The sequence below is a fragment of the Corvus hawaiiensis genome, chromosome 22 (assembly GCF_020740725.1).
Source record: "Corvus hawaiiensis isolate bCorHaw1 chromosome 22, bCorHaw1.pri.cur, whole genome shotgun sequence".
Classification (NCBI taxonomy): Eukaryota; Metazoa; Chordata; class Aves; order Passeriformes; family Corvidae; genus Corvus; species Corvus hawaiiensis.
In genome coordinates this window covers 8,528,768-8,552,177 of record NC_063234.1, presented here as the reverse complement: position 1 = coordinate 8,552,177, position 23,410 = coordinate 8,528,768, and the positions used below count along the sequence as shown (strand labels likewise).

Sequence of the window (23,410 nt, the reverse complement as noted above, 5' to 3'; positions counted from 1 at the left end):
TTTTTGTGAGGTTCTCCCACCACCGCTCCACCTTCTACAGCCTCACCCGCCCTCTCCATAACCCCATTCCCCAAACTCATGATTCAGCAGCTCCCAAAAAACCCGGGAGGCAGATTACAAACTCCTTTCCAAGTGGGAGAAGAAGAAAAGCCATGCCGACGGCTTGCTTCCAAAAAATCCCCAAACCTCCCAAAAAATGCCTCCATCAGCTCAGGGATTTATTGAACTACTTTCTTCTGCTTTATAAATAATCTGGAATAAAAGGTTGGATCGACATTATTATTATTATTATTGTTGTTGTTGTTGTTGATTTTGTTGTTGCTGTTGCTGTTGTCAGCATCGATGGGAGAGACAACACAGCGCTTACAACCCTTTCCTCATGGATTTGGGGATATTCTCCTTATATTTGGGGGTGATACAGAGCTGCTGGATGAAAGCAATGGAAAATATTCCCAAAAGCTCTGGCCTGGGTGGATTTTCTGGCGGTGCTGGGTCACCATCCGTCTGCTTCTCCCAATTAAAAGAATTAAGGGAAGGAAATTGGAAATGTGGCCCCTGCTGCCCCTCGTCGGGAGCAATTAAATCCCGTGGGTTAATGAGCAGGATTTAATTAGGAAAAGGAAAAGGTTCCACTCATTAGATGGAAGTGGAGACAACAGAGTGGGGGGCTTAGACCCCCCAGAAATGTGTGATGATGGAGAGGGTGTGGCTGGAAAAGGGGGGATCAATGGTGTTTGCCATGAAATTCCCATATTTGGCGGTTTTCCCGGCTGGATTTGGCCAAGGAGATGCCAAGAGCCTTTTTGTGTCCTATCCAGGCATTTTGCAGGTTTAAGGATTTTAAACACAAATTTGAGGCTCCAGTGGGTCTGGAATTCACTGACGGCCAAACTGGCTCTTGTGTCTCCCCAGGGGGATTTTCCTTCCCCATTACCGGGGATGTAAATGGGATGGGGGCGGGTAAAAGCCCTGAGGATGTGCCGAAGGGTGGCCAGCAGTGCCTGGCTCTATCCCCCTGCACCCTGATCCCACGTCCTCCAATCCACCACGCACCTGTGTAAGCATCTCCTGCTGTGTTCCCAAGCTTCCCGTCCCACACAATTCCGTGCAATCCCACGGAATTCCATGCAATCCCAGTGGAATCTGATGCAATCCCATGCAGTCCTATGGATTCACCTGACGAAATGCTGTGCAATCCCATCAATAATCCCATTCAGTCATCCCAAGGAGTCCCATTCAATCATCCCATGGAATCCCATGCAATTCCATGGAATCCCATGCAATCCCATGCAATCATCCCATGGAATTCCATTAAATACCATGCAACCAACCCATGCAGTTCCCATACAATCACCACAAGGAATCCCATTAAATAACCTGGAACCATCCCATGCAATTATCCTATACAATTCCCATGTAATCCATGCAATCCCATGAAAGATGATGAAATCGCATGCAATCATCCCACGAAATCCCATGTTATTCCTGTGCAATTCCCATGCAATCCCAAAATTCAGCCCCCACGGGCAGCAACTCTGCTGCATCCTGCAGGAAGGGTGGGATGGAGCCAGCGCAAAGCCCCCGGCACTGGTTCTTAGCACTGAATTCTTTGCATAAGAGGGAGATAGGAAAATGCTGGAAAAGTGCTTCCCAGCACGTCCTGGCATGCCGGGGAACCGGCCCGGCTGCAGCCGTCCCAGTGGGATAGGGGGATGCCCAGAACATCCCATAAAGTCCAAAAACATCCCCCATTGGGGTTCCTTGGGTGTTTCAAGCCACAATTTTGAGAGTGAGGGGATTCAGCAATGCACACCGGGATGGTGAGCAGTGCCGGCGGGATGGATCCAAAGATTCGGGAATGTCAAAGCGAGGTCACCCTGGATCTTGCCGGGGCTTGCCCATTCCCACGCAGACACTTTGATCCCTCCCGCACTTTTCAGTCTCTGAAATTCCTGCGGCTTTTGAATTTCACTCTGTATTCCCCAACCTGGGATTTCAGATGGATTTCCACACTTCCTGGCTCATTGAGGGGGATCAGCATTTTCGGGCTTCACCCCCATTTCCCACAGACCTCCAAAAAATGTGGGTCAGCCAAAAAACTCTCCCTTCCCAAACCCAAGGTCAAATCCCGGTAACACCCTCCCCAAAACCACTCAGCCAGGAGCTGCTGGGACCTGCCCTGCTTGGCCACCGGAGCCCCAAAATTTGGGGAGTGGGGTCAGGTCAGGGCTTGTTGCCGCCTGTTGCAGGAGTTGAGGCCAGCTTAGAAGCACTGCTCTGGATCCAAGCAAAGGCTGAGTCCAGGGAAGATCGTGGCATGGATAGGCACCAGTTCCCAGTGGGAATGGGGGGGGCATGGGGGATAAAGAAGATTGCAGGGTGAAGGACATCTCTGGGGTGAAGGATATCCATGGGGTGAAGAAAATGCATAGGGTGGAAGATGTCCATGGGGTGAAGGACATACATGGAATGAAGGATGTCTCTGGGGTGAAGAACATCCATGGGGGGATGAAGGACATTCATGGGACGAAGAACACCCATGTGGGGAAGGATATCTGTGGGATCCAGGACATCTGCAGAGTGAAGGACATCCATGGTGTCAAGGATATCCATGGGGTGAAGAACACCTGTGGAGTGAAGGAAGTTCAGGGAATTAAGAACATCTGCAGGGTAAAGGACCTCCATGAGGTGAAGGATGTGTGTGGGGAATGAAAGACATTCCACGGAGGAGTGAAGGACATTCCATGGGGTGACGATGGGCAGATGTCCTGGAACACCATTTGAGCAGGGTCCCACTGAGGGGTCCTGCACTGGGGACACCCGGCAACAGGTCACTGTGAGGTGGGGTTGGATTTTGGGGTGAGGCCCCGGCCAGGGTCCAGCAGTGCTTCCAGGCTGTGGGAGCAGCAGAGCAGCAGCAGCAGCAGAAGCAGCAGCAGCAGCAGGAGCAGGAGCAGTTCCTTCCTCATTCCAAGCCCTTGCACAAGGGTGGGGTGGGCGTGTGCTGGCCTGACGCAGGTGATGGGCACAGTCTTGCCCGGGAGCTGCCTCCTCCCTGCCTCCTCACCCCCTCTTTGCCCGTTTTTTGGGATGCTCCAGAGCTGGATGGTAGAAAAAATCCCCCAGGGTTGGGGAGCAGCATCATGTCCAAGCCCTTTTCCCAGGGTCAGGCTCCCTGGCAACAACCACCGGGCTGAGGCGTCTGCCAGCCCCTGTATCTCCCCATATCCCCACATCCCACCTGCTCACTCAGGAGCCACATTTAGGGAATTTGCTCCCACAAAACCTCTCAAACATTCCCAGCCCCCAAGCCACAGGTGCCGGTGCTGTGTGTGGGTGCTGGGAGCTCATTCAGCTCGAGGCCCTTTTTTTGATGGACATACTTTGAAGTTTCCTTCCTACAAGACTAGGACAACCTAAGGAAAATAGGAATGCTGGGGGCTCCGGTAGGAGTCGGGGGTGGGAGCTGGCATTGCATGGCCTGGCTGCCCCCACAGCACCTCGCACGGGGCCCTTTCACACTCTCTTTGCACACTTCCAGCTCACACTCCCTCCCTTTGCACACCTGCTCCATGTGCACACTGCACACATGTACTCCCCTTCCATGCCTGTTCCTTTTGGAATTTTGCTCCCCTGGAGCCCTGGTTCCCTTTGCACACCTGTCCCTTTGCACACTTGTTCCCACGTGTTTGTTCCAACGCCCTTGCTGCCCTTGCACACTCAGTCCCTTTTCCCTCTCACTCTCCCTCTGTGCTCACTCCCCTTGCACACTCATTTCCCTTCCACTCTCTCTCCCTTTGCTTGGGCTCTCCCCTTGCCCACTCAGGCCCCTCTGCAGCTTGGTGCCCTTCTAGAATTGTTGTCCTTGCACACTCACTCCCTTCCACACTTGCTCCTTGTGCACTCTCACTTCCCTTGCTCATTTATTTCCTTCATACATGTTCTCCCCTTGCACACTCCCATTTCCTTGCACCCTCCTCATTCCTTTCCACACTCCCATTCCCTTGCACACTCCCTGCCTTGCACGCCTGCCATTCACAAAGAGCCGTGAGGCCAAATAAACCCAGGGAAAGGTTTATTCTCTTTGCCCCTAGAATTCCCAGCCCTTCCCCAAATGCAGGATCAGAGGGGTGCAGGCCTGGCCCCCCAGCCTGGAGCTGTGTTTTACCCCCACGCTGCAGAATCCCAGATTTGGGGTCCCTCCAACAAGGACCGAAGCCCCTTTCCCACGCGCCGGCCCCCCCCAGGGTTATTTTCGCTGCCCCCCACAGTGGGAGCTTTTCTCTCTCTTCCCTTCCCCTGCCCAAGGTTTCCTCCCAGCTTCCTGGCCCGCCTGTTTATTCCCAAATCCCAGTTTTCTTTGTTTGCCCAGCAGTAATTTTCCATCGAGGCTCCAAATCCATGAATTCCCGCATTGCCCACCTGAAAAATTCCTGTCCCGCTGAATAAAACCACCACATTTGTGGGGTTTATAGACACAAACCCTCATTTATTTTCCCTCCAAATCCTGAAAATTCATTTCCCCAGAAGGTGGGAAAATAAATTTGGGAGAAAGAACAACAACAAAAAAAAAGTTTTAATAAATATATTTCTGCATGGAGGATCTTGCCCAAAAACTCAAATTTTCCAAAAATTTGGGGAAAATTATCATTTTGCATCCATCAAAAATGGATTGACATCAGGATCTGGGATACCAGGGAGCAGTGGAAGGGGTTTATTCCTGGGTTGTGGATATAAGGCCTATGGAGAAGAATCCTGAGGATGCTGGTTTGGGATGAGCCAGGAGCTGGTACCCAGGTGGAACGAGGGGCTGAGATGCTCAGACACATGAATATTACAAATGTATATAAAATATTTATTATATATTAATATATAGAAGGATTTGGGTGGAGTTTGCATTAAGAAGCTGCAAAATTAGATGTAAATCTATCTATTCAGAGGTTAATTGGGAATTTTTCACAAGAAAGTCACAATAAAACCCGTGTATGGAGGTTTTGGGGTCATTTTTGCACTAGAAAACTGTAAAATTATATACAAATATAGGGAGTGGGCTTGTGGTGGGTTTTGCAACAGAAGGCCACAAAATTATACATAAATTTAAATATATGGAGGGTTTGGGGTCTTTTTTGTATTAGAAAGACACAAAATTGTATAAAAAAATAATTATATATGGGGGATTGGGGACTTTTTCCCTAGAAAGTAGAAAATTTATATCTGTATTTAATATATGAGATAAAAATAATATTGGTATGTTGCATAAACATAATATTACTCTAATAATAATATAAATATAATATTGATTCACATGGCTATGTTGTACAATAAATATATGGCAATATAGTATAATGTGATAAAATAACCATATAATATAGGATAATAAAGATATAAGATATAAGATATAATAAATATATAAGAAGATATAATATAGAATAATAGAACAGAATAAAATGGAATAAATAATTATCCATATTTCAATATTAATATAATATTATCTAAAGATGATTAAAATAAACAGCGTTAATAAAATATACTCAATAAATACTCCCAAAACTACATATTTTAATCTTTCAAATCCCACGGAAAAACCTCTTCATCCTTTTCCCAAGGAAAAGTGGAGCAAAAACTCCCAGCTGGAGAGAAGGGTGAGCCCGTGACACTGACAGCACCAGACCTGAGACCTCAGACACCCGGAGGAGGTGATTTTTGGGGTGGATTTTTCATAATTTTTTCAATATTTCCCCTTTAAATGCCCATGACAGGGAGAATTTTTTTGTGATTTTTTTGTGCATATTTTCCATAACTTTTCCAAAATTTAACCCTTTAAATTCCAGCAATGGGAGGAAACACGACTTTTTGGGGTGGATTTTCCATACCTTAGGGAAGCTTGATCTATGGATTCAGCAGCCTGGAGAGAGGCTGAGATCACGCAACCTTGTGACACTCATGGAACCGGCTGTGAGCCCTTAAATCCCACTGGAAGATTCACTGGAACTGTGATATTTTGGGGAGAATTTTCCACAATTTCCCCTTTAAATAACACTGAGGAGGAAACTGTAATTTTTTTGGTGAAGATTGTCCAAATTTTTTTCTAAAATTTCCCCCTTATATCCCACTGAGGAGGGAAATTGTGACACTTAGGAGTGAATTTTCCATAATTTTTTCCGACATTTCCCCTTAGATACCACTGAGAGGGAAAATTGTGACTTTTGGGGGCAGATTTTCAAAGTTTTACCCAAATTTCCCTCTTAAACTCCACCAAGGGGAGGAATTGTGATTTCTGGGGAAGGATTTTCCATCATCTGGGAGAGGTCAATCCATGGATGAAGGTTTTTTGGGATGTGCCTGCAGCATCTCACCAACTGTGGGTACCGCAGGTGGTGTGGGCAGGGATGCAGGAACCGCAGCATCCCCTCAAATCCCCAAATCCGCCCTTTTTTAAGGAAAAACCTTTTCTAATGAGTTTAATCCGCGATGGAATTTTTTTCCAGGTATTTTTGGGCTCTTATTCCCCGCCCAGGGAGATGCTGGAGGCTTGGTGCCTGCGTGTTGTTTTCCTCTTCCCAGAACAGCCAGAGAACAAACTAAAAAATAATAAAATAAAAAGTAATCAAATCAAGCCCGGCTGGGGCCATTCCCGGGGCAGGAAAATTCCAGAAAGGTGGGGAAAAAACCGTGTTTATTTAATTTAGGAAACGCAAAAAAACCCCTCCCGGTGCTATTGACGGCGGGATGTGGCTTTGTGGGGGGAACAAAGGGCCGGGAACCCCCGCGGGGAGGAGGAAGAGGAGGAGGAGGAGGAAAAGGAGGAAAAGAGGAGGAGGAAGAAGAGGAGGAAGAAGAGCAGGAGGAGGTGTGAGCGTTCCTCATCCGCTGCAGCGCCGAGTCCTTCCCTCCCTGGAATTCCCTTCCCGGCTCGGCGATGTCCTGGGAGCGCGGGGAGGGGGCAGGGAAATCATAAATCCAATTAATGGAATTCTTGTGTTGAGTTCAGTTTTACATCCCTGGGTTTTAATGTGCTCGGATTTGGGATTGGTTTATTTCAGTTTTTAATGTTACTTATTTTCTATATTTTTATTTAAGTATTCTTTGTGTTTATTGTTGGTTTTATATTTTATAGTTTTATATTATTTTAATTTTAGTATTTTACTTTTAATAATTTTAATATCATTTTCATTTTTATTTGTTAATATTCGTTTATTTCTCATTCTTTTTTTCCTGGGTTTTTATTAATTTGTAATATTTTTCTATCCTCTTTTTATTCATTTTTCTATTATTTTATTTTGTATCATTCATTTTTATATTCTTTTGGGTTTCATTCATATTTTATATTCTTTTACATTTCTATTCTTTTATTTTTGTATTATTTTATTCCTATATTCTCATTTTTAAATTTTTCTCATTTTCATATTCTTTTCAATTTACATTATTTTCCCTTTTTATCCATTTTACTACTTTATTTCTGCATTTTTATTTGTAATTAATTTATTATCACTTTACTCTGAATTATTTTTGGATTGTATTATTTTATTACTCCTTTCTTTATTATTTTATATTATTTTTCGTCTTCCTTTAGTTTCTTTTTGCATCCACGTGGGTTTATCCTTCTTTTCCTGCCTTTATTTTCCCATTATTTCACCTTTCTATTCTTTATGTCCCTATTCCCATTTTTACCTTCCTGCATTTATTCCTTTTTACCTGGGTTTTTTCTATTATTTTAATTTCCCGTCATTACCTTTTACACTATTTGACTTCCACATCATTTTCCTTCTCTATTCCTTCATTTTCGGATTATTTATTATCTTTTCCCCTTTATTCTGCCACTAAACCACTAAATTTTGCCTTTTCCCAACTCTTTTTCAGGACATCCACCTTTAAAGGGGCATTTCCGTCTGCCACCTCCAATCCTGGGGATTTTACCATCTGAGTGTAGTAAAATATGGGGTGAAATTCTGTTAAAAACCTGCTTAAACCAGTAAATTAAACAGTTCTCAAAAAATTAAAATTATAGATGATTAATTATTGTTGTTGTTGTTAATGTTGTTGTTATTGTTACTATATTATTATTATTATTATTATTATTATCATTATCATTATCATTATCATTATCATTATCACTGCTGCAGAGAGTGGATCCCTGGATGATGGGGGATGGAAAACAAAGGGGTTTGGGGGGCACAAGGAGGGGGCGGTTATTTCAGGCTGGGTTTCTCTTTAGTCTGGGTTTATCTTTGGACCTGATGAAAAATTCTGGGGGCTGCGGAGATGGAGCTCTGTGGGGCCCTCTCCCCGATTTATTTGGGGGCACAGTGCTGTAAAAATTCGTTTACTGGGGAATGTCAGTCTGGGAAAGTGAAGTTTTGGAAGACTCAATGGCGCTGAATCTACAGATCTCATGGGGGGCCCTGAGTTGGAAAACGGGGTCTCCTTGGGGAGAAATTGGCTGGTTGGGGCACCCCATGCTGCTAAAATAATAGGTTTATTGGGGATCGCAGAGCTGAAAACTGGGTATTTTGGGGAACCCCATGATGCCAAAACCAATAGGTTTTGTGGGGGATCCCAAGAGTGCAAACTGGGATTTTTGGGGGATCCCATGCTGCAAAAATGGATTTTTTAGGGAAGATCCCAATGCTGTAAAATTAGATCTTGTTGGGGACCCCGTGCTGGAAAAATGGGGTCTTTTGGGGAACTCCAAGAGTGCAAAAAAGGGTCTTTTGTGGGACCCCATAGTCCAAAATTGATCTTTTTGGCAGGGATCCCCCACTCTAAAAATAGTTTTTTGGGGGGTCCCAGGAGTGCAAAATTGGTGTTTTGGGGCCCCCAATCCCACAGGGGACCCTCAATGGGGGATTCTGTGCTGCAAAAATTTGGGGGGATCCCAATGCTTCAAAAGTTGTTTTCTTGTGGGACCCCACCCCCAAAAATGGGTTCACTGGGGGACCCTGTTGTACAATCCCCCCCATTGCAATTTCACATGTTTTACTCTGGGGAGGGAACCCCTAAATTCCAGTTTTGGGGATCACGCAGATTTTGGGGCACAACCAGCCCTGACAAAAACTTTTCTGCTCCAAACAGGGGTTTTTGCTGCTTTTTCCACAGGTTTTTGCTGCAATTGGAGCATGGGGCTCAAGGAATTAGAGGATTATCCAGGGAAATCTTACCCCTGAGCCCCAGGGGGTTGCTGCCAGCTCCATCATTTCCCAAAACTCGGCTTTGGGAAGGGTAATGTCCATTTGGGGGTTCAAGGGTAATTCCCACGTGCGACAGGGTGGGAATTCCATCCAGGATCTGGGACCCTTGGACCCCGACACACAAATTTGGAAGGCATTTTCTTAAATCTGGGGGGCATTTGTGGAAATTTGGGACGGCTTTTGGAAACTGGGACCCCACTGGTGCAAACATTGAGCCCCATCTTGGGAGCCACCCATCTGGGGTGTCTTTCCTTGAATTTGGGGGGCTTTCTGCAAACCTGGGACCCTTTTTTAGGAACCTGGTACCGTTCTTAGGGAATCTGGTATCCCTTTTAGGGAACCTGAGGTGTCTTTTTTCAACCCTGGAGCCCCATTTTTGGAACGTGGACCTTTTCTCACATTTGGGGGGAGGATTGTGAATCAGGATTCACTTTGTTAGGGTTATTTTTTCTTAAACCTGGGACCCCTTTTTGGGAACCTTGGACCCCTTCTAGGGAACCTGGGGTGTCTTTTCTCAGCCCTGGAACCTCATTGCCCAAACCAAAACCACTTTTTGCAACCACAGAACCCCATTTTGGGAACTCCATGTAAAAACTGAGGAGGCTTTTCTTTGGCAATCAGGGCTCATTTTCTGAAACTTGGGGGCTTTTTGCAACCCTGGGACCTTGTTTTTCAAATCTGGAGGCCCTTTTTGCAACCCTGGTGTCCATTTCTGCAAATCTGGGAACACTTTTTGTATCCCTGTGACAAACCAAGATCCATTTTTGCAAATCAAGGACCCCTTTTTGCAAACCTTGGACCCATTTTTGGGAACCCAGGGACGGTTCTTAAATTTGGGGGGCCTTTTTCGAAATCAGGGGTCCTGTTCTTAAACTGGGGGGATTTTTCTTAAACTCGAGATCCCTTTTTGCAATCCTGGAACCTCATTTTCAGAACCTGAGGTGCCTTTTCTTAAATCTGGGGTGACTTTTTACAAGTCTGGGAGCCCTTTTTGCAAACCTGAGACCTCCTTTTGCAAATTTACCACCCCATTTTGCAAACTTGGGATGCCTTTTTCCAAGCATGGAGCCTCCTGCATCCAAACTTGAAAAGGGCCTCCTGGCCATGAAAGAAAGGGGATTTGGGGGCATCTTAACAGATAAAATAGAGATTAATTTATGTTTAATGCTTTGCTTAAACTCAGAAGGCTGCGAGTTCTCATTATTTCTCTCTAGAAGCTCCAATTTACCTTGGAAAATTAAAATTTTGATGGATTTTAAGCATTCACTCCTGTTCCTGGAGATTCTTTCTCATATTTGGGTGGATTTTTAGCATTCACTCCCGTTCCCGGACACGCTTTCTGATTTCCAGGCAGGAACAAATCCTTATTTCCCCTTAAACCCCCTAAAACTGAGCCTAAAAGCTGCGGGAGGGTGATTGAGGGCAGTGTTAGGGATCGAGATTCCTATAAACCTGGCCGTGGGATTTGGGGGCACGTGCCCCAGCAGGAAATGTTTTCAGGCATCTAATTTCACTGTTAAATTAATAATGGGGCTATTCTTTGTTAAGAGCTTGCAGATTAGTTAGGATTATGCTGGAGGCAGCTGAGCTTGAGGCTGGATTCTCCTTTTCCAAGTCAGCTCCTTTGATGGGAAAAGGGGTTGTAAATTTATATATTTATATTTTATAGAAATACATATATAACACTCCCTCATTCTCTCTCTGTACACATATATATAAAATATAAATATTAATATATAAAATACAACATACATTATATAATATATGTTCTATAATTTTATTAATATGGAAATTATTACATAAAAACATAAATAAATTCACATTTTTATACAGAGAGATTATACATATAATTTGCAATCCGTGGGATAGCTCAGCCTGGGGGATTTAAACCTCCCCTTCCCAGGACTACAAAAATCATAAATACCCCAAAATCCCCCTTTTTTCTTCATTTGAAATACCAAGATGAACCCAGTCCGTTGGGCATTTTCCCCCTCCACGTATTCCCGATGCCAGGATGTTAATCCATGCTGAATCGCATCCCAGAAAACTCTGTCAGGAAGGATTTGGGGGGGAAAAGAACCCTCAGTGAACAAGTTTGCCATGGATTTTCATGCCAAGCCGACTGGGAGGTGGGTGCTGGGTGTTGCTCCGGCCCACATTGGGGTTGGATGTGCCATGGGATGGAAGTAGGGGTTTATTTACATTAAATTTCTCCTGCTGGTGCAAAGGGCTGGAAAATCCAACGCGACAGCTCCTCCAGGGTCTTGGCCTCTTTCCGACCTGTTGAGCCAAAATAATTCCCTGGGTTTTTGTTTGAGGTTACCCCAGTTATAAAATGCAAAGAAGGGAAGGAGGCTGAAAACGGGGGAATTTGGAGATCTCCAGGGCTTTTGTTGCCCCATGTTATGGAAATGGTGTTTTGGAGTGTGGAATTGAGGAAAATTTGGATTTTCCTAGAATAGAATCACAGTCTGGTTTGGGGTGGGAGGGACCTTAAAGCCCATCTTGTTCCACCTCCTGCCATGGGAAGGGACACCTTCCACTATCCCAGGTTGTTCCAACCTGGCCTTGGGCACTGCCAGGGATGGGGCACTTTCAGGCAGGATTGGCTCTGTCCAGTTGGGAACACCCTCCTCTTCCTCACCACACCCCAGCCCAGCTCCTCCACATCTCCCAATGCGTGTTGGCTTGGGAATCTTGGTGACCCTGCATTGGCCCTTCTCCTATTTCACTTCATCTGGGAGGGTCCCTACTGGCCACAATGTCCCAAAAAGGTGACACCAACCCAAGCCTGAATGTCTTGACTCGCCATGCTGTTATCATCTCATTCCTCAAGAAGATCTGGTACCTTCCCTGGTCATGGGGCTGTGGCTTCTCCTGCTCAGAGGAGACAGTCTGGTTGTTATCCCAACTTCTCCTCTCTCACCCCTCTCCCTGGACCGGCGTGGTCCATCCAACCCTACATTACTCACCTCTTCAAGTGGAGAGAGCAGGAACTCCAAGATGACTCAAAAGGAAGTAAAAACGCTCTTTCAAAGGGTGGGAAAAGGAAGAAGCCAAGGGGTAGATAAATAATCACAGGCCAGGAAAGAAAAGAGGGAGGATGTGACCCCATGGGATCCATGGTGGGAATAGAATCTCACCTGGGATCACGTGTCCAACCTGGGCAGCTCTTGGTGTGAACAAAAGGTGAAGGTCTTGGGGAGGGCAGGGGATGAAGGTCCTGCAAGAGAAGCAACAGGGCTGGGCTGGAGAACCAGAGCCATGAAAAGGAGGAGTTGGAGCAAATGCTGCAGATAAGGCCAAGCTGGAGATGTCCATTCCTTTGGAACTTTGCACATTCCTGGTTCTTGCTTTCACCCAACGTGAGGAGGGTGGGGAGGTTTTGTGGCCCATGTGGGTTTAATATCAGCCAGAAAGCAAAGCTGGAGGAGGAACTCAAGCAGGACCAGGCCAGCTCTGGGCAAAGTGTGGGAGAAGAGTTGATCCCAGAGGAAATGAGGCAGCTTTTGGTCCCCACATTCACTGACAAAGCAAAGACGAGGGTTTGAGCTGGTGGAAGACTTTGTGTCAGTGACCTCAAAGTGCCTCAAAACCATCTGGCTGGAGAGGCTGGACCTGCCCTGTCCCAACTTCATCCCATGTCAGAGGAGACGAGGGAAGAACATCAGAGCATGAGCATCATCCGTGAACCTCTCAGAGGGGGGAGCCTAAACTTTTTGTTTATTTGGGGTCAGGTGTATGCGGGTAGAGCAGCTGTAGGTGATACCACCCTTTTTTTGCCCCAAAATCACCAGATGTGCCCCAAAATCAACATGGAATCATGCTGGAGGCAGCTCTGGGATTTCATCACATTCCAAGTCTCAATATTTGGTCAAAAGAGACCAATTTCCAGCCAATCTTGTCCTCAGGGTGCCGACACCAGCCTGAACAGCCCACAGAGTCCAGCTCACGTCTCAAACCCCCTGTGACTGCCAGAATCCAGATCCACTCCCTGCCAGTCAGGTGATGCAGAGCCTGACTCACTCCCACAATAAATAACCCTGAGCTCACCCTGTTTGTTTTTCCTTGCCGGCATTCCCAAGATCCAAGTGGATCTCTTCCCATGGGTGGTGGGACCATCCAAGGGATTAACTGAAGAGAAATTCCCAATAATGGGCAACTCTATCACATTTGTAGCATCTTCATCAGAGCCAGTCTTGGTGTGCAAAGATTTTGGAGGTGATCACATCCAAATTATGGATGGATGGATGAGGGGATGGGGCTCTCCAGCACATTCCAAAAGTGGGATGGCCAAGCAAATTCCTGGGGTGCTTCAAATGGTCCCAGTTCATAGTTAATCAGCAGCAGCACTTCATCCCTGCTCAATAAAATAGAACTTTTGCAGATTTTGGTGGTTTATCAAGGAAAACACCTCCCTAGGAGATTCCCAGGAGCCTGGTAAGGGACTGGGAAGCGTCTCCAGCAGCACCAAAGCATCATCACATGTCCCGAGCCATGGTGAGGAGTGTGGAGAAGGCATCGGATCACTACTCTCTGCTGGTGTGGAGGGATAAACACCCTGGATCCACAGGAAAAACCCACAGATCCATTTGCTTCCCCAAAAAATGCTGACCCACCAAGGATTTGGTGGGTTTACAGCTTTATATGCTCATCACAACACAAGTACAAGGAGCAGTTTGCTGTAAGAGGGTGGGGTTTCCCTGCATTTTCTCCTCTTTGGGTGGATTTGGAGGACATTCCTGGCTGGAGGGAAGCAACCCAGATGAGTTCCCCAGGATTTACCAGTGATAACATCTTCCCCCCTCCTAGGAGAACTCAAAATACGAGAAGCAGGTTCTCCAGGAGGTTTCTCCAAGGGTACAAACCCATGCCGGAGGTTCCCACACACCCACGGGTGACTGGACTGGTTGTGGGGTTGGGTGAATCATCAGCGTGGGTGAAAATCCTCTGACCTGACTCCTCTTCCCTTATTTAGGATCACAGGGATGAAACCAAGAGGTTGGGATGGGCTGGAAACTTCTCAGACCAGTTGTGCAGTGTCTTTTCCAACCCCATCCCAAAGCGATCCCTCCTCTGGGTTTTCATCTCAGCCTCTTGCTCCAAGATTTGGGATTGCAAAGAGGCAAATTTCCAGCAAAAGGCATTTCTATCCCTGATCCGTTGCAATTTGGGCCTTGATACATGTAACTTTTTCAGGGGGTGATACTGAACATCCTCGCCAGTGCAAAATGGGAACCAAAAACACCCTCAGATCCCACTCTAAGTAGAGAAAAGCTCCAGAGGAAAGTGAAATTCCACCAATAGAGTAGTCCCAGAGGAAATAAAACAGAAATATGGAATATTTGCAGCTCTCCAACTCAAATCCATGTAAATTTGTTTAATTGGTCTGGGATTGCTCATCCAACAAGTTCCAGGGTGGGATTGTGTTGACATTTTCATGGAATAAACGTTGGAAATTAAATTATCTGGGCAGGTGCAGGGGCTGGTTTCCTCTCTCTCTCTTACAAATCTGTGACAGAGGCTGAAAGACGTGTCGAATTCACCCAAAATGGTAAAGGTGCAAATAATTCCCTCCATTTATGTGCAGATTTATTTATTTCTTTAATTTCTCTCCCACTCCAATTGTAAGCCCACTGTAAACCCATTGTAAGGCTGTCACAAGTCTGTCACAAACCTGTTGCAAACCACATGCTAACCCATTGCAAACCCACGGTAAACATATCGCAAGGCCATTGTAAGTCCCTCGCAGGCTCACTGCAAGCCCACTGCCCACTGCCTGTTGTAACCTCATTGCAAGACCGTTGCAGGCTTATTGTAAACCTACTACAAGCCCCTGGCAAGCCTGTTGCAAGCCCCCTGCAAATGCATTGCAAGCCCATTGTAAGGCCCTTGCAAGCTCGTTCCCAGCCCACTTCAAGCCTGTTGCAAGCCTGTTGTAAACCTATCTCCAGCCTCTTGCAATCCCAGCAGCAAGGGAAGGAGGAACCCTGAAAGCGAGGCTGGGATCAAAGGAACCCTGCTGGTCCAACCTCCTCCAACCTGGACTCCCCTCCCTTCTGGTTCCAGTTACACAGAGGCTCCAGGGCTTCCGTCACGGCTCCGTCCTGCGCGTCACCACCACAGCCCCACGCAGCCGGAGCCCTTCGGATCCTCCTCACTGTGGCCGCGGGGATTTTCCACCCTCCCGTGGCTCCAGGGGGATCTTTGATCTCCCACCCGGGCAGCTGCTTCTCCTTGAATCGCGGAGGATGAGGCCCAGGGTGGGATAGGGGGATAAATCCTTTCCCGGGGTGGACTGAATCCAGAGGCAGCCCTGGGAGAGCAGCAGCAGCACAGCCAGGAGGCTGCCCAGGATGAGGGACAAATGTCAGGACTGGGGTTCAGATTCCTGAGGTGTGCCTGTATGGAGAGAAGGCACTGCAAGCCCATTGCAAATCCATTGCAAACCAATTGCAAACCCGTTGCAAGTTAATTGTAAACTCCTTGCAAGCCCATTGCAAGCTCATTGCGTGCCAGCCACAGGCCTATTGCAAACCCCTTGTAAGCCTATTGCAAGGCTATTGCAAGCTCATTGCAAACCCCTTGCAAATCCCTTTCAAGTCCGTTGTGAACCTACTGCAAACCGCTTGCAAAACTTGGAGGCCCATTGAAAATTCTTGGGGAACCTTGAAAGCCCATTTCAAACCTTTTGCAAACCCATTGTAAACTTCTTGCAAGATCAATGCAAACTCATTACAAACCCCTTGCAGCCCATTGCAAACCCTCTTGTAAGCTCCTTTTAAACCCGTCATGGACCCATTGCAAACCCTTTGCAAGCTCTTTGCTGTTTGTTGGGCGCCTTTGAAGCCCATTTCAAACTGCTTTCAAACCCATTGTAAACTAATTGCAAGCCCATTGCAAACCTATTTCAGTCCCATTGCAACCCCCTTATGTAAATCCATTGCAAATCTGTTGCAAGCCTGTTGCAGGTGCATTGCAAGCTCATAGTAAGCCAAGCTCTCACCTCTCTTTTTTCTCGTCTCCCATCTGCAGAAACCCCCCAAGCCCCCACTCCCCGATCTGCATTTCCCGTTAAATTTTCGTTAATGAATTTTTTCCCGTTGGAAGAACAAGGGATGGAGGAAGGCAGCAGATCCCATCCCTCTTGCCCCCTTGGCCCCCGCCGCCGCGCCGGGGCATCACCCCAGTGCTCCCAGCCCCGCCGGCTCAGCAGAAGCCGCCGCCGGGCTCGTCGGGCCCCTTGGCTTCGTTAGGGCTCATTAACGAAGAGCCCGTCTCGCTTTTCCAAGCTGTCAGGGCCCATTACCATCCGGGACCCCTCGGCCCTGTCCTGCGGGCTGGGAACGGGACGGCAGCGGGAGGATCAAAGGCCACGGGTGTCCCGCTCCAGCGGGGCAGAATAATTTAATAGAGATGCTGATAATTTATTTTTACAAGGGGTTTTTTCTTGCTCTTACGAGGTTTTTTTATTTTCTTTGCAATTACCAGTCTCGATTCAGCCCGTAAATCTCTCTGCCAGCCCTGTCTGCTCCCATTCCACCTCCACCACCAGGAAAACTGGGGTGTTTTTTTTAATTAAGCTCCAAAGTTTTTGGCAAATTCCACTTTTCTCTTTCCAGGGAAATTAGGATTTACTGGAAAGGCCGGGATGGGCAAGAGGGAGGTGGCGGGATGCCGGTGTGTTACCACTGCTCTCTGCTGGACCCGCTGCATTTCCCGCAACCGGAGCCAGACACTTCCCGGCTGGAGCAGGAGAAGAGGAGGAGGAGGAGAAGGAGAAGGAGGGGAAAGAAGGATGGTGCTGGGGCAACACCATCCTAAGCATCCCCAGCCAGGGAAAAGCAGGTGATGGGGGAGATCCATGGCCCTGGGGACAGCAGTGCAGTGTCCAGAAATGCCACCCTGTCCCTGGCATTGCCACCCTTCCCCAACATTTCCACCCTCTGCACAGAATTTTCAGCCTTTCCCCAACACTGCCACCCTCTCCATGGTGTTGCCACTCCTTCCCCATCATACCCACCCCTTCCCCATCATTTCCATCCTCTCCCTAACATTCCCATCCCCTACCCAGCATTCCCACCCTCTCCCCAGTGCTGACACCCTCTCCTTGGCATTGCCACATACTCCTCAACGTTCCCACCCTGTCCGAAGCGCTGCCACCCTCTCCCCAGCATCATCACCCTCTCCTCACTATTCCCACCCTCTCCCTGGCATCATCACCCTCTCCCCTGCATTCCCACCCTCTCCCTGGTTCCCCGTGTGTTCCTGGGCTCAGACTCTACTGGGGAAGGTTTATTTGCACTTAGGAAATCCAGAGGACTGGACTGGGTGCACTGGGAGCAAGTTCACGAGGAGAGAACATCCAGCTCAACCCGGAGCTGGGATTTCTCTGGGAGTCTGGGTCCAAGTGAAAATCCCTCAAGAGAAAATCCCTCAAATGCAAATCCCTCGTGTCTGTGAACTCCAGGGCCTCTCTGGGGCCTCAATGGGCCCTCAAGGGGTGTTCTGCAGTGCAGCATCCGGGGAGCAACAGGACCTTCAAAGATATTAAATACACCGATATTTAATGCCCCAGCCCTAAATACCCCAATGTTAAACGACCCAACACCAAAAAACCCCCAAGCTAAACACCCTGACATTTAATGCTCCAACCCTAAATACCCCGGAGCAATGCCCCAGTTTTTAATACCCTAACACTACACACCCCAAAGCTAAACACCCCAATGTTTAATGCCCCGAAACTAAGTACCCCACAGCCAAACACCCCAACGGTTTCATGACCCAACACTAAATACCCCAGAGCTAAACACCCCCATGTTTTATAACCCACAGCTAAACACCCCAAGGTTTAATATCCTAGAGCTAAACACCCTCATGTTTCATGCCCCAACACTAAATACCCCAGAGCTCAATGCACTGATGTTTAATGTGCCAATATTAAATATCCCGGAGCCAAGTGCCCCGACGCCAAATTCCCCAGGCACTAAATTCCCCAGGCACTGAATTCCTCAGGCACCAAATTCACCAGGCACTAAATTCCCGGGATCTAAATGCCCTGTCGTTTAATGCAACACTAAATACCCTGGAGCCAAAAGCCTGGTGCCAAATTCCCCAGGCCCTAAATTCCCTGAATGCTAAATGCCCCAACACTAAATTCCCCGGAGATAAATGTCCCGGTGTTTAATGCCCCAGAGCTAAATACCCCAATGCTAAATTCCTCAGGCACTAAATATTCTGGGAAATAAATTCCTCAGGTACTAATATTCTGGGAAATAAATTCCCCGGAGTTCAATGCCCCGGTAGCTTTCGGCTCATCCTGCTTTAAACACACCAGGAAAAAAATTCCCATCACAACCAAAAGCAGTGGCTCCGTTTTGGGACACCCCCCCCACTCCTTCCCAGAGTTTAATCCATTTCCAATTTAACTGGGGGGAGGGGGGGGGGGGGGAGGTGGTAATTAACCCAGAGATGGTGCAGGGTTAAAGCTCTACAAGGCAGTGGATTCCCAGGGCTGGTTTGGCACCCAGTGGGATTCCAGCTGGGAAACGCACAGAATTCCTGTATGGATCCTGTAGGATAATAACAAGCTGGTCATTTTTAATGCTGGTGAATCAAGGATTTTAGCTGCAGGGAAGTGAACGGATCCCCCAAAACAGCCTGTGCTGGTGGGGTTGGAGTGGTTTGGGATGGACGGATGGATGGTGGGGCCGGAGCTGACACCAAGTGGATGGAAATTGCAATTCCTGCTCTGGGAGCAGAAAACAGAAGATTTGGGGAAAAAAACGAGAGGTAATCGCAAAAAAAAAATTAAAAACAACCCAAGTTTAAGACCAGAAAAAAACTGCAAAAAAAGGTTAATTTGGAGCATCCAGAAAAACTTGGAGGGGGGAGGGGGAGAGGGGATGGGACGGACAGACCACGTCAGTGTGAGGTTTCCTTTGGAAAAGTACCCAAATGCATGGCAAATAAATGGAATAAGCCCCCAAAGGCAGCTTGGAATATTTATGTAACCTCGGTCATGGCTTTTCTGACCATTCCTGGCTTGGAATGGGGGTGCTGGGGATGGGGAGGGGGCTCGGGGGGCACGGGGGGCACATTTGGGGTCATGGCAGTGACCTCTGCATCCTGGGATGTGCGTGGAAGGGATGCCTGGGGGTCCCGTGGTGTCCTGGAGGGACACGGAAGCCCAGGACTCTGTTAGGAAAGGACACAGTGACGCTGGGCAGTGGCACCTGAGGACCAGACCAGTGCGTCCCCAGCACACCGAGGATTCGGAACCCAGATCGCAGAAAAAGTCAGAATTTTGCCCCCAAAAAAGACCTTTGTGCCCCCAAAAAAGCCTCACTTTCTCAGAAAGGGCATTTTTGCCTCAAAATAAGCCTTTTCTTTCCTCCAAAAGCTGCCTTTTTTCCTCAAAAAAAGGCCTTTCTTTCCAAAAAAAGCACTTTTTTCCCCCAGAAGAGTACCTCTGTTTCCTCAAAGCACCAGTTTTATTCCAAAAAGCCCTTTTCCTGTGAAGAAAAGAAGACTTTTGTCCCAAAAAAAAGGTTTTTTCCAAAATAAAAACCCTTTCACCCCAAAGTTTCATTTTTCTCAAAAAAATTTTTTCTTTTCAAAGAAAAAGCACTTTTTTCACAGTTTTTCCCATTTAAGCCTTTTTTGGCTTTATTTTTCTCACCAAAACTCACTTTTTTGTCTCCAAAAATACTTTTTTCCCCAAGAGAAAGTATTTTTTAAAGAAAAACCCCACATTTTCCCGAAAATGTTTTCTTTTCCCAAAAAAGCACCTTTTTTTCTCAAGAAAAAGTCTTTTTCTCTCTCAAGAAAAACATCTTTTCCCCAAAAAACTCCTTATTTCCAAAAAAACCTGTATTTCCCAAACCTATTTTTTCTTGTAGAATGCAGAGAATTTCTTTGTAGAGCTCTAAAGCTCATTTTCTGCCTTTTCTTTTTCCTGTAAAAAATCGGCTATTTCGTTTTTTAAAAAAGCACTTGTTTTCTTCCAGAAAGCCTGTTTTATCCACAAAAAAAGTCCTTTTTTCCCCCAAAGCTTTTTCTTAACAAAGCCCACTTAAAAAAAAAAAAAAGCAGCCTTTTTTTCTCTCAAAAAAAGTGCCTTTTTCTTAAAAAAAGGCTTATTTTCAAAAAAAAAAAAAAAAAAGAGCACCTTCTCTTTTTCCCAAACCCCCCTCCCCCCACCACGAGGGTTTTTTTTTTTTTAGATGGACCTTTTTCCAGGAAAAAAACGACTTTTTTCTCCAAAACCCTTTTTCCCAAGGAAAAAAAAAGCCCTTTTTTCCCCCCAAAACCTTTTAGCAAATAAAAAAATCCAACAACTATCTTTTTACAGAAAATCTTTTTTTTTTTTTCCTAAAATTAAAAGAAACCTAATTCTTTGTTTGAAAAAGTCTTTTTCCCTAAAATCCCGGGATTGGTGCGGTGCGGTCCCGGGCAGGCCGGATATGATCCGGCTCCGGCCTCGGCTCCGCTCACATCAGAAAATATCCGGCCCCATTGTTCGGGGGGGCCGCGCCGTGTCCGTGCTTTGTTCCCTTGGGACCCCTTTGGATCCACATAAACATTTGGAGAGCCTTAACGCGCGGGAAGGACGACGAGGAATTTTTTCTCTCCCCCCCCCCCCCCCTTTATTTTTTGGGGCCAAATATGACTTTTTGTACCTTCAGACGGAAATTTCCGGCTGGAAACCCAGCCCTGCGCCTGGTGGGAGGCTGAATGGTCTCCCCGCTGGGTGCGAACAATACGGATTTGGGATGAAAAGCTTTTCCTGCCCGCCTCCCCGGAGCGATCCGGAATTGCATCCCACCGGCAGCATCGTGGCGCGGTGCCGGCGGGATGCGCGCGGAGCAGCGGCGCTCCCGGGGCTGCTGGCTCTGGGATTTCGGGGGTTCCATGTGCAGAGCCGGATCCGGGACGGGGATGGGATGCGGGACAGGGGGTCCATCCCATCCCAAACTGTTAGGGATCCAGGGATGAGGGGCGGGACATGGAACGGGGGACCCATCCACAGATGATAGCGATCCAGGGCTGAGGGGTGGGATGTGAGATGGGGATCCACCCCATCCCAACATGAAGCCTCAGCTCCGGGATGAGGGACACCGGGATTCCGAGGCCCCCGCGGTGGTTCCCAACCTCTGTCCCAGGGGTGACGTTGTCACCGGACGTGGCTTTTTTGGGTTGGAAAGGGCAGGATTTGGGCCACGCGCTGGTCTGAGGTCGTTGTGGAGAGGGGTGGTGGGGTGGGATCTGGGAATCTGGGATCCCACGAGATCCTGGGGCAGAAAAGGGAAAAAGAAAAAAAAAAAAAAAAGTGTGTGGGGACAAAAAGAGAAAACAAAGTGGGGAAGGGAGGAATATGGGAAAAAGAGGGGAAATAGTGGGGGAATGAGGGAAAAGGGGAAAAAGCGAGGGCTAAAGGGAGGGAGGAAAGGGGAGAAAAGAGTTGAGGGAGAGAGGAAAAGAGGGGGAAAGGGGGAAAAGAAGGAAAAAACGGGCGAACGGGAAAAGCAGGGGACAAGGGGGAAGATGGGAAAACTGGAAATAAAATGTGGGGAAGGGGGATAAATGGAGGGAAATGGGGAGGAAGAGGAGAAAAACGGGAAAAGTAGGGGACAATGAAAAAAGGGGAAAGAAGATAAAGGGGAGGAAGAGGGGTAAAACGGGGGGAAAGAGGAAAAATACGAAAAGAGGATAAGAGGGTGGAAGGGGGGGGAAAGCAGGGAAAACAGAGGAAAAACAAGGCAAAGGGGGAAAAGGGGATGATAGGAAGGAAAAAAGGAAAAACAGGGGAAAGAAGGAAAAGGATATGAAGAGAAGGGGGAACAGGGAAAAACAGGAGAAACGGGGGACAGAGAAAAAACAGGGTGAAGTAGAGGGAAAAAAGGGCAAATGGGGAAAAGTGGGGAAAGGAGGGAAATCCGGGGGGAAATCCGGGGGGAAACAGGGAGAGCGAGGGACGAGAGGGAAAGCGGGGACAGCGGGATCCGCGCTCGGTCCCGCAGCGCCCCCTCGCGGCAGTGTCCGCGCAGTCCCCGAGGGGGCGGGACGCGCTCCCAGAGCCCCCAGAATCCGCAGGCCCCCCCATAGTCCCCAGTACCCCACAGCCTCCCCAGTAGCCCCACAGCTCCTCAGTATCCGCATAGCTCTCCCAGAGCCCCCAGTGCTCCCCCATCGCCACCCCGTGTCCCCTTAGCGCCCAGTACCCCCACAAGCCCCCAGTGCCCCCATAGCTCTCCCATAGACACCAGTATCCCACACAGCCCCCCCGTGCCCCAATAGTTCCCCATAGTCACCAGAGCACCCATAAGCCCCCAGTATCCCCACAGCCCCCAGTGGCCCCACAACTCCACCCAGTGCCCCCATAGCTCCCCCCAGTACCCCCACATCCCCCCAATATACCAATAGCCCCCCAGTGCCCCCTAGGCCCCCAGTACCTCCATAGTCCCCAATGCCCCCATAGCCCCCAGTACCCTCACAGCCCCGCAGTGCTCCCATGGCCCACCAGTTCACTCACAGCCCCTCACTGCCCCCCTGATCTCTCCCAGTGCTCCCAGTAGGCTCCCTGGGGTCCCCCACACAGCCATTACAGCCCCTTCCAGTGCCCCCTATGGCCCCCCAATTCCTCTCCTTAGCCCTCACAACCCCCTAGTCTGCGCCAGTGCCCCCTCATAACCCTCACAGCACCCACAGTGCCCTCACAGCCCCCTAATAGGCCTTACAGCCCCCGCCCCGACTGCTCAGTGTTCCCCCATATCCCCCCCCCCAGCCCCCCCAGGATGCCCCATAGCCTTCCCAGCATCACCAGTGTAGGGAGCAGCTCCTGTCCTTGCACGGCTGGGGGGGCCGGGGGCACCCCAAGTGTCCTCGGAGGGGCTGACCCCCGAGTCGGAAGGGCTTTGGTGGCCACGAGTGACCCACGGGCGAGCCACGAGCCCCATCGTGGTCCCCGGGAGCACCGGGACCGGTGCCACCCTCCCCCCGCCACGGCATCCCACCGGTACCGACCCTGAGCACGCCCAGAGTGACATAGGAAACACCGGGGACTGGTGCCTTCACCCTCGTACCGCAGCATCCGGCCGGTAGCGGCGCTGGACACCCTCGCGGTGACCCCGGGTGACCACAGGAAACACCGGAGATCGGTGCCACCCCCTCCGCGCTGCAGCATCCCGCCGGTACCGACCGTGAGCATCTCCGGGAATATC

General features: G+C 48.4%; 1 long non-coding RNA gene across 1 annotated transcript; it reads left to right on the top strand.

Annotated features, from left to right (window-relative positions):
- Positions 1-6,570: 6,570 nt before the first annotated feature.
- LOC125337192 lies at positions 6,571-8,016 on the top strand. The gene is made up of 2 exons (XR_007207990.1): positions 6,571-6,658; positions 7,861-8,016. It is a non-coding gene; the product is annotated as an uncharacterized LOC125337192 (long non-coding RNA).
- The last annotated feature ends 15,394 nt before the right edge of the window (positions 8,017-23,410 follow it).